The following is an 11041-nucleotide window of genomic DNA, read 5'->3' on the forward strand; positions in this document are numbered from 1 at the left end:
ACATTTAGCACTGAGAAGAGGTAGAGTCCCCCATTCCATAGGGGCAGCCACATTTAATTGTGCAGAATTCCTTCCTTGCTCAACAGCAGCAGCTTAGATCTTCACTTCCTCTGGAATTGTTTCAAGAAGCCATTTGTTGACTGTGGTTTTATTGGGAATCAGTGTGACTTGTTAGGCTACAATCAACACTTGTTGAGAATAAGGAGAGAGAGACTAGTGAGGAAGCCAGTTTGCATGGGAACATTGGGCAGAATAGTTGAGTAGCTCTCCAATGTCGCTATGGAGATGGGAAGAGACGATTTAAGTCAGCCTCCACAATAACTCTTCTCTGGATTTAGAAAACACATTATATCATGAATGTCCACTTGTATCTTTACAAAAAATACCTGGCAATATTCTGTGAATGGCTACAGAGCAGCAGACAAAGTTAGTAAGAGAAAAATATTTATTACAAAAATAATTGATAGGTTTGATAGGTTAAAAAGATATGAAAAAGAACAGTGCAAATTATGTGCTCAAAAAATCTAAGAACATATTCATACATTTCCCCAGTGGAACTATTATTGTTGGCCACAGTTTACCATGATCTGGAATAGTTAGGAAGGTAATATGCAGAACATTGAAAGGATTACATTATGCCAAACATTTTTAAACAATTGCACAGATCACAGGAATCCAGGCTTTTGCCAAATGAGCACTTGATATGGATATAAATGAAGGTATAAAACTCAGCACAAACTCAGCACAAAAAAATATATGTTTGAAGTAAAAAGGAACACCTCAATGCTTTCCACAGGGTTGCAGGAAGCAGACGTTGCCACTTCTAATTGATTCCCCATTCTGAAGTACAGAGACGGTTCAAGAACAACATCAATACGACATTTGTCAAACCGTCTCCATGAACAATAACTCAATCCACACTACTTAGTATGCTGAGCACCACACAGTCTGAAAGGAGAGGCCAAGGACCAAGTTGCTATTAGCACAGTGTTCTCACTCACCAAGTAGGTGGTCCTTGCAAATAACAGTCAAATCAAACAGTCGCTTTATGGGTAGATACTTTTCGGCAGGACAAAATACTCAGATTTGTTCCAACTTATTGTATTTCATGGAGAAAATAGCCTATGATTTGTTGAGAGACGTCTGGAGGTGTTACTTTTGAAAAACCACAGAGTAACCTCCTACAAGGAGCATTGAGACTGTATCACTGTTATTATACCAACAACCATGCATTTTTATGTGTTTATCTCCATAGCACTGTATACTCCCATGTTTTTCATTTAAAACAAACAAATGAAAGCATCAGCGGAGAAGGGTTGTAGAGGGCTGAGGTAATCCTGCTGGAAGGCTCTTGGAAGGCAGTGGCAAACACAATCACCACCATGGTTACAGAGCCACAGGGAGAATGGCTGGAGAGGAATACAGACACTCTGCACCAGCTCCAACAGAGAGGCACTAGAACACACAGGCATGCTCATCCAGTGATGTAGGACTCAGGTTCAGGTCTCAAAACTCAACACGTGTGTGTGAGTGTGTGAGTGTGTGTGTGTGTGTGTGTGTGTGTGTGTGTGTGTGTGTGTGTGTGTGTGTGTGTGTGTGTGTGTGTGTGTATGTGTGTGTGTGTGAGAGAGAGAGAGAGAGAGAACTTGATACTTGACTTGGATATTGTGACTTCACTTCACTCATCTCTATAATCAAATTAAACAATGACTGTAAACTCCCATGTCAATACTCAGTTTTTAGTTTCAGTAAACTCCAGAGAGACAGCTGTTGGCTCTTTTTTTGAAGGATAATTTCCATTATCAATGAGTGCAAATATGTGTGCTATTGTAATCCAACACTCAAGTGAAATCGATTTCGGTTTCATTCATTTTCATGTGTCCATGCCTTGTCTGAATTCTTCCGCTGTGCCAACAGATGCTAAGGTTACAACATGGACTGTATGACACATCCAATTACTTCTCATTTACACACCCTTTGGGTTGAAATGAGTCAGTGTTTATAATGAAGTGTGGACAAATTGCTTCCAATGTGTGGCATATTTCGCTCCCATATCATACATCAACACTAATATCTTCCATAACGTAATTTTCTCTTGCTGTTCTCTCTGAGCTGGATAGAGGGTGGCTGTAACACATCGAACTAGGATGATAACAAACGGTGACCTTCACTGGATTGGTTTACATCTCTCTGACCTTTACAGAGTGTCTCTGCATCTCATTGTCATCCCAGCACATGTACTGCATGCTACAGCTGCCAGCTGATGAGGGAAACACTTCTATTTCACTGTGGAACAAATTTGAATTTGTGGGTTAAATCACCACAGCAAATTGATCAGGGTTACTCATTCCATTGTATGCTACATCATTAATTCAATGCTTGATGGAAAATGATATGGCATTCAATGTGAAATGTGCTAAATGCAATGTTTATCTGGATATGAACGAATCATTTCATAGAAAGAGGGGTTTTTATTCCGGAGATACAACAGGTAAAGTTATGCCTGCCTTCAGTGTGTCCTGATCCTTCAGAATTTCAAAAGAAATTACATTGGAAGAAAACACTTGGAAAGGCTTTGACCTAGTTTTTGAACAACAACATATGAGGTATACTCTGGAACACCAACATCTGTTTTAACAATTTAGTACTTGTGGAAAAGGGTTTTTTATTGCCATCTGAAACCAGATATCAAGGAACCATATTGTTTACCACTTACCACAAGGCGCTATCAAAATAATATATAAACCATGTTACTCATTCCTTTAAAGAATTCCTATAAAATGAAATATTCCACTACGAGGCAACTTAAAAACAAAGGAAAACATCTGTTGCGTGGGTGTGACTAGATGCAGTTTGACTAGATATTCTCTGAATAAGTTGATTCTACTTACATAACTAAATATGCCTAACATTTAACAGTTAATTGCAATGACATTCAAACTTCATGGAGTGTCAGTCATTTGTCTGTCTGCTTCAACTTCATGGAATGAGGGAGTAAGATTCACACATGTACTGTAATTATGGTCTGTCTGACCCTCATATGGACCAATAGACATGTTGGTTGGTTACTGTTAGAGACAGTGGAGGCTTACAGCACCAGATCACGTTGGTTTACTGCGTTGTAAGTTAATCGGTCAAGGTTGGGACCCAGAGGAGGCAGCCAAGGGCCAATGTTTCTGAGAGAGAAGAGATAGTGGAAAACAAGGAACCCTCTGATGTTAATTTTGATATAATATCTGGAATAGTCAGACAATTTAAATAATGCTTATCAGGAGACGACGGTCATGTGGAAAAAAAGTGATTTACAATTCAAAGTAGTCACATTCAAAAATGGTCTGTTTTGAGAGGATTCGAGGAGAAAAATAAAATTCCATGAATATTTGAATGTATTTTGTCAAAAATTTGGCAGGGCAGAGAGTGACACTAGTCTTATTTGGAACACTGTGCAACAGCCTTTTCATTAATGTCAAAACAGACAGTTGTGAGGGGGTGGCGACCTACTCCTGGAGGTCAGGGGAAGTGGTGAATGTATGCTGGACTGAGCTCATGTAATTTATCGCCTCCATTGCCCCAGGGAGTGGGCACTCAGAAAACCGTTCCAGTGTTGGGGGGCTGGGGAGGAAATCATATCCTCATCTATCTCTTGAAGGACCTATACACTGTAACCCAGAGAAAACATGAAGATAGCCTTGTGATAATCCCCATGGATGGAAATGCTTCATATCAAAAGTATAACTACAAACTGTGTGCAATACATCAGTAATTATATGCAGGGGGGGTTGATATTTTAAGTGGTGAATGAAAAGTACAATATATCCACCCTTTACAATTGTTTGTTGTTCGAAGTCCTATCGTATCTGCTGAAGCTGATTTGAGGTGTGGGGTGATAATGCTGATTCTAGGGAATCAGAGGACCTTGTTTGGAGAACAGAAAAACAAGCAACTAAGCAGACCCTTATGACTCTGACTCCAAAGATAATTAGGTCACTGCAACTCTCCCAATCTCTATCGCTGACACTAGATGTAACAAAGCATAAAGAAATAATTGAACTTGCGTAGAATGTTCAAGGAGAAGGTTTCAATGTCCTCAACAACCGGGCAAGCAAAATCAAAAAGTAGAATGACAACTTTGAGACAGTAGTGGATGATGAGGTATTAAATCGCAACATTAACTTCCACCGGAATAAAATAGTCTAAGCAAATGAGTTATGGATTGTTACCAGCAGGACAACCAAGCTTGGGTGGCTTGTTCAGGCAAGCCCAAAAATTGGCCTAGTTTTGAAACAAACAAACACTGAATGCATTACTGTTGTACTCTTTCATCTGGCAGAGATGGCCATGGGCAACAAACTGCCACCTGACAAAGTAGTCCATTCTAACAGATCAATGTGTTATTTGAGTGTATTTCACAGGGCCACAAGGCTACACTTTTGCAGCCAACTGCTGGAGTAAATGGTGCCATGTTGTCATATTGGTGTCAGGAAAACAATGTTTCATGCAGTCACTGTAACATAATTTTAAAAAGTGTACAGAATATTGAAGTACGCATTTAATGAATCCTGTGACTGCATGGCAGCCTTGTGAACCACACAATCAGTCACAGAGCTGGGCCTAGAGTCATATTCATTTAACATTAGAGCCATGTGACAGGCAGGCTGACAAGCTGATGACTTTTTCTATACATAGCTCATTCTTGGTTCATACCTAACCAATATCTTCCTTTATCCAAAGATGTGACAACCTTCCCCAGCTACAGTATGCAGACAGTCGGTTCATTTCTCCCCTAATGTTTGACATCTTTTTATTCTATGTGCCACTTCAGTATTTGGGGTAGACCTTTCGTATGGGACATACAGTAGTGGGTTTAGTTGAAATCTTGAATTTTAAGAGAGTTGCCTAGCTGCATGTGTTTGAACCAACTCAGCTCAATTGTTATGGATGAGAGAGCCACCTTTGAATGTTTTGCCCATCTCATTTATTCCAGTCCTACTAGGACCATTCTTTCAGGCATACAGATATTGTAAAAAGACCTGTTGTTTACTTATTAAACTGAATAATTGTCCCCATTAAATCAGGGCACACAAAAACTCATGATCCTCAGGAGAGAACTTGTAGTTCACCCCTCCACCTCTCTAAGGGCCTCGGCCATCAATACATAAATGTTTTTCCAGATATTGAATAAAGGGCCATGCAGTTTGATTTATGGACAAAATATTGCGTAATATGCATCGATTGATGGGATGTCTGCATTGGAAGATTATAGATAGGCCTTGTCCTTTTTAACGGTGGGTGGCATTTTACCATGGACAAAGATTGGGGTTTTACTTGAGCCTCTTAATAATGTACAATAGAATCCCTAGTAATTGTAAATAGTTGTAAACTGTAAGAAATGTATAAACTGTAGGAAATTGTCGACCTAAATTAATTTATAAACAAGTTATCTCGCTTACATCAAGGGACATTGGTTTCTAATACACGTGCCTATACTGCCATCTGGCGGTTTTAACTACATTGCAGTGCAATTATCACATTATAATATCATCTCACACATATGTAATATCACACAGCTCCCCAGGCTGTGCTATGACCCAAGAAAATGAAACAGCTCGTAATATGAAAACAAAATATTAAAACGTGTCATTTTGAAGAGGCTGAATAATTCAACATGTATTTAGAATCAAATCAATACAATTACAACAATTATCTCTTCTTTAATGACAATGACATTAGGATTACTAAAATCATGCCCATCTCTGATTCCACCCCAGTGTCAATCTGTATGATCAAGACTCCAGATCTGTAGATACATTTTAGGGCTGTAATTCTTCAAAGCACTACTAGGCCTGAATCACCACAATATAATTTACAGGTCTGCTTCCAAGGGTAGGTGACATAGGCTGTAGAGGGAAGTTTGTGTTTTGAATTACATAATGATTTTTCCCATCACAAATGTGAACTGGCAGTTCCCTGCTCTCCCATTATGTTATTGGACAGATTAATAAACTTGTGCATTTGAAGTTACCTCAGGGAAATTATCAACTTATTGGATGTTGGAGGACTTAAGTTATTTGAATGGTATCACCTCCATGCAGCTGTTTCTCCTGTTGCATTGGCTCCAGCTAGATCTCCTGAGTCTACTGTCTGAATGCATGTAGGCTGGTGCTACATGAGCTCTGTGTGTGTGTGTGTGTGTGTGTGTGTGTGTGTGTGTGTGTGTGTGTGCGCGTGCGCGTGCGCGTGTGTGTGTGTAGTTTCTTGCTGCTGCTACAGTTCTCCTCTTCAATCTAGGCAGCAAAGCTAGAGCAAATGTCCGTTATAGATTTTAGAAGCTTAAACTTTACCTTAAGCTACTTCAAGGGCATGGGTTAAAGCAGAGGATTAATTATTCACTCACTCACTTACTTACTCACTCACTCACTTACTCACTGACTTACTCACTGACTTACTCACTCACTCACTCACTCACTCACTTTCAATCTCTACCTTATATGCTTCTGTATGACTGTCACAGTAGAGTTTCATTTTAAATAGATTTCCACCAGGCAGTTGATTTAGTATTCAGTGTTTAGTGCAACTGGGAGGCATTTCGCTTCCATCACAGGCGCTAAATAGGCTACAACCAATGCTCCTTTGAGAGAATCTTTCTTTCCTCTGGTAGAGAATACTGCCTTCCCCCAGAGCATAATAGAGCAGGGGGAAACAGCCTAGAGTCTCTGAGCGCAATACAAATCTAGTAGAGACAGTCATCTGACAGTTTTAGATGGGGCCCCTCTAGCTATGCTCTGTACTTGTATAGAGGGGGAATCAGATTGAAGGTCTATTGAAGTATGAAAGAAGCTACAGTAACAACACATATCCATATAGCCATATGGCTGTTCTCCTGCAATCATGTTACAGGCATGAAATCAGCCGCCAAACAAAAAGTGATTTGTTTTGTCCACTCCATTTTATGGATTTTAAAATATGCTAAACTCTGTACAGTATGTTGACGAATGTGAAAGTGTTATTGTAGTTATTTAGAAGAACCACAGGCCTTTATACTCTCTTTTTACCTTAGTCTGTACCTTAGCCTCTCTTGCTCCTATCCTTTTAGTTATCTGCCTTTATTTCCATAGGAGTGCTGCCCCCTGGCTGCTTATCTGTGAGAGGGATATTAGTCTACAGTAGATGTCACCCTGGGTCTGGTCTGAGGTAATACTGAGGGATATCATCAAACATCTCCCCTCTATTTGCTCTGACAAAAACATAATTGTCTCAACTTTGACCTGGACACTATTATGTGGGGTGTGTATACCTTCTGCTGTTTTGATTCAGTGTATTGAGCCATTCATAGGAGAGACCATTGAGACACATGTGTGTCTTCTTTACAATTAGTTCTAGAGACATTCATTATGTTTAAATTTATTTCAGCCAGTTCTGTCAACTTGAATAGTAGTGTTCCATGCTGGTATCATATTAAAGCAATGTATCATGGTATCCATTTGTGGAGTGATTATACTTTGTCAGTTATAATCCTTCTGCCAACCACAAGAGATCTTTCCTCAATACGTCAATACTAATTAGAAATAAATGGTTTAATTTCATATTTTATTCATGGCGTGGTTTGTAGACCATTATTCCAAATGCTTCTGTTCTTATTGCGGTTAATTATGCCATGTCTTGAGTCCACGTCAAAACAAGATCAAATAGCAATTCTGACAATTAGGATCCATTAGCGAGCCGCAAATCATTGCACTGCAGTCTTATTTTGTGTCAAGTGATTACTGTCTTACCAAATGGATTACAACCACACATGTAGTCTTAGTACCCCTCTCTCTATTATCCCTTGGTTTGATTGTCTGTTGTTTGCTGTGAAAAAGTCATTGAGGCGCTTCTGGTTCCATCTGCTGTGGTTTGTCATCATTACAGTCAGTATGAGATGTGTTATTCAAAAAGGTCTAGATTGGAAAGGAGCTCAATTCCTCTTTCTTATGTATAAAACACCCTCTATAAATTCATTTGTATGCTCCTTTATTCATTCTGCTGTTCATGTGTCATTGGAGTAGTGGCCCAGATGAGTAGTGGCCCAGATGCATTTGCGTTTAATAGGGCAATGCAGTATAAAGGGTTTGTTCTGAAAGGTTTCCTAAGCCCATTTTTATTCCCTTTGAGAATGTATTGTCTTGGAGAGAGTGGCTAATTTCTGACAACAAATTTAAAAGGGTTTCTTGTGGTATAGTATTACAGTTGTGTTTGGAATTATGAATAGAAGCACATTTGCCACCTACAGTGTGTCCCCGCACTTAGCAGTCTTGAAGTATAACATTTTCAGGCCCAACTCTGTGCTTGGTTGAGCGCTGTTCATTGCCAGGTGCCAGTACAGTATGTCACAATTTCCTCTCAGGGCCAGGCTTAATTAGAAAACAGAAACACATCAGTCGGCCAATAGGGAGTGAGTTTATCACTAAACCCAAACAACATTGCTCACACTCAACAGAGCAAGGGAGCAGGAGACGTACTCCCATTGGTGTGTGTGTGTGTGTGTGTGTGTGTGTGTGTGTGTGTGTGTGTGTGTGTGTGTGTGTGTGTGTGTGTGTGTGTGTGTGTGTGTGTGTGTGTGTGGAAGGGGTAGCGAAAGCTCTCAGGTAACAGGTTGTCCTCTGCACTCCACTGTAAGTGCTAACAGAGGTGACATACCTTTGTTTTGTTTACGGGTACTCACCCTCTTTGTTTTCTCACCTCCGTATGAACCATTCATCTCTTCAGCAACACTTTCTAAACTTTCTGTGCCCCTTTGGCATGTTAAAAGGGTGTGTGCTCTGTTTGTTCACCATCCTGCTCCATATGGAATAGATGTATTTAATGCATAGCCACTACTGTTTGTTCTCTCAGTTTGGGTTTTTAGTGCTTGAGAAAGCTAGCGGAAGTCTGTTTTTAGGTCAGCGCTCTTGTACTTTATGCGCAGCTCTCCTGGGAGATTCAAAAATCATTGAGGGGAGCTGTGCCGCTATCAAAGCCTCTCTCAGGTTAATACCAGTTGTATTAGAGTTAGGTTTGTCTGTAAGGTTTGTCTCTCGGTGTTCTCTGTACAGTCTATCCAGATGTCTATAAGATTACCTCTACACAAACACTGTATTCATCTACAGTACCTTTTCATTATTGGCAACATTAATGTGATGCAAGTCCTGAGTGCTTCAGATACATGAGTATCAGAGGTCGATATTGAGTGAACTTATGTTAAAGAAATGGTAATATATTTTTCTCTCAGACTTTTATAGATCTCAATGTATGCAGACTAGTAATTGAACATTGGACATAAAACACATGGGTGAGAGAATGTACATTGTTAATATATAGTTCAATTTATATATTTCATGTAATGTACTGCTGTAAATGCTTTATTGAAATGGATTAAGACACATTATGCCAGCCAAATCAATTTGAGTGCTGTACTTTACTAGATGTGTTAGCAGTAATTTTTATGAATCTCCTGCATGTCACCTGCTCATTATTATTGGGTCCATTGCTCTCAGTCAAATTAAATAGTGCCTGATTGTTTCACTGATGGGAACATGCAGCAGCAAGTCAATATATCCATTTTCAAATCAAAATCTAATTGGAATTTGGAGCTCATTTGCTTGAGCTCTCTGAAGCAGGCAGGCAGGCAGGCAGGGAGGCAGGCAGGCAGGCAGGCAAGCAGGCAGGCAGGCAGGCAGGCAGGCAGGCAGGCAGGCAGGCAGGCAGGCAGGCAGGCAGGCAGGCAGGCAGGCAGGCAGGCAGCAGACACCAGAGCCAGTGGCTGCTTTGGCCAAGCCAGATAAGAGGAGTTTATTATCTCTGCCTCATAATGAACAATCAAACGGATTCCTCTACATCTGTGGATCTCCCTTCCTGAATACATTGCCAGTGTTTGATTGTGTTCTCTGGCTGAAACACTCATTCGTCATCACATAGTCGCAGCACCACCAATCCGCTTATCAATGTGTGTCTCGGTGATGTTTCCATGGAAACTGTGTTTACTGCCCGACTGTGTTCTAAAAATGGTTCCAAAGTGATAACGAGCCAGACTTGTAAGTGTGCTGTAGTAATGGGACATTGTTAAAGGTGAATTCAAATGAATGCCGAAAAAACAATGCTGTAAGTGTTTCGAGGAATTTGAACAGTTCTGCTCTAAATAGGATTAGAGGTGTGATCACATTAGTTTAGATGATTGTTATGCCTCATTTCAGGTTTGAAAATGAAACAAATCAACACATTAATAATATTACGATGCAAGTTTTGGACGTTGGAATTGAGAGAGGTGAATATGTTCTACAGTAGAACAGCCATTTTAGTCTCTATCAGTCCTTTTTGACAGCTCTGGGGGAGGGGGGCAGAGTGAGAGCTGGTGAGTGCCAATTTAGATAGAGGCAAATTAGAAATTAAAGTTGACCTTGTGGCAGTCCACTATTAGTGTGGAGAGCCAATTGTAGAATTAAAAGGGCTAGCCATTATTTCTCTTTCCCTCCCTTACAATGTGGATTTCACTGGCACATTGCCAAAACCTGGACACGTCCAGAAATTTTACTTTGTTGAATTACTCTTACCAGGGGATCCATTGTCATTATAATTGCTTATTTTTCCCAGTTGTGGAACATTCCTTTCGTTCTACATATTTTAGCCCAGGAGTTTGATGGTGTTAAATCTCCAGCAGGTCCTTGAGTTCCAGGGAGACTAGACTGATCAGAAGCTGTTTCAGATGAATACAGCCTTTAAGATGTGGATAGTGAGGTGATGTCCAACTGAACAGATGTCCTGCTTGGGCACAGATGAAAATGGTGAAGTGATGAAAGATGTCAATGCTTCTCGGGGAGCTTAGAAGGGCGAAACTCTCTTAAAACATCATTATTGGCTTAGTCATCATTTCAGTTTATGTATGGTCACACAGGTTTCATCTTTTATTCATCCTCTAATATAATAACAGAATTTTCATACAGAATATAGTATCAAGGAAATATAAAATATGAGTTCACACCAAACGAGCAAGACAGAAAAAGTATTGTGTTTCCATAGCAACATGCCT

Source organism: Argentina silus (assembly GCF_951799395.1).
Source record: "Argentina silus genome assembly, chromosome: 12".
In the NCBI taxonomy this organism is placed as follows: domain Eukaryota; kingdom Metazoa; phylum Chordata; class Actinopteri; order Argentiniformes; family Argentinidae; genus Argentina; species Argentina silus.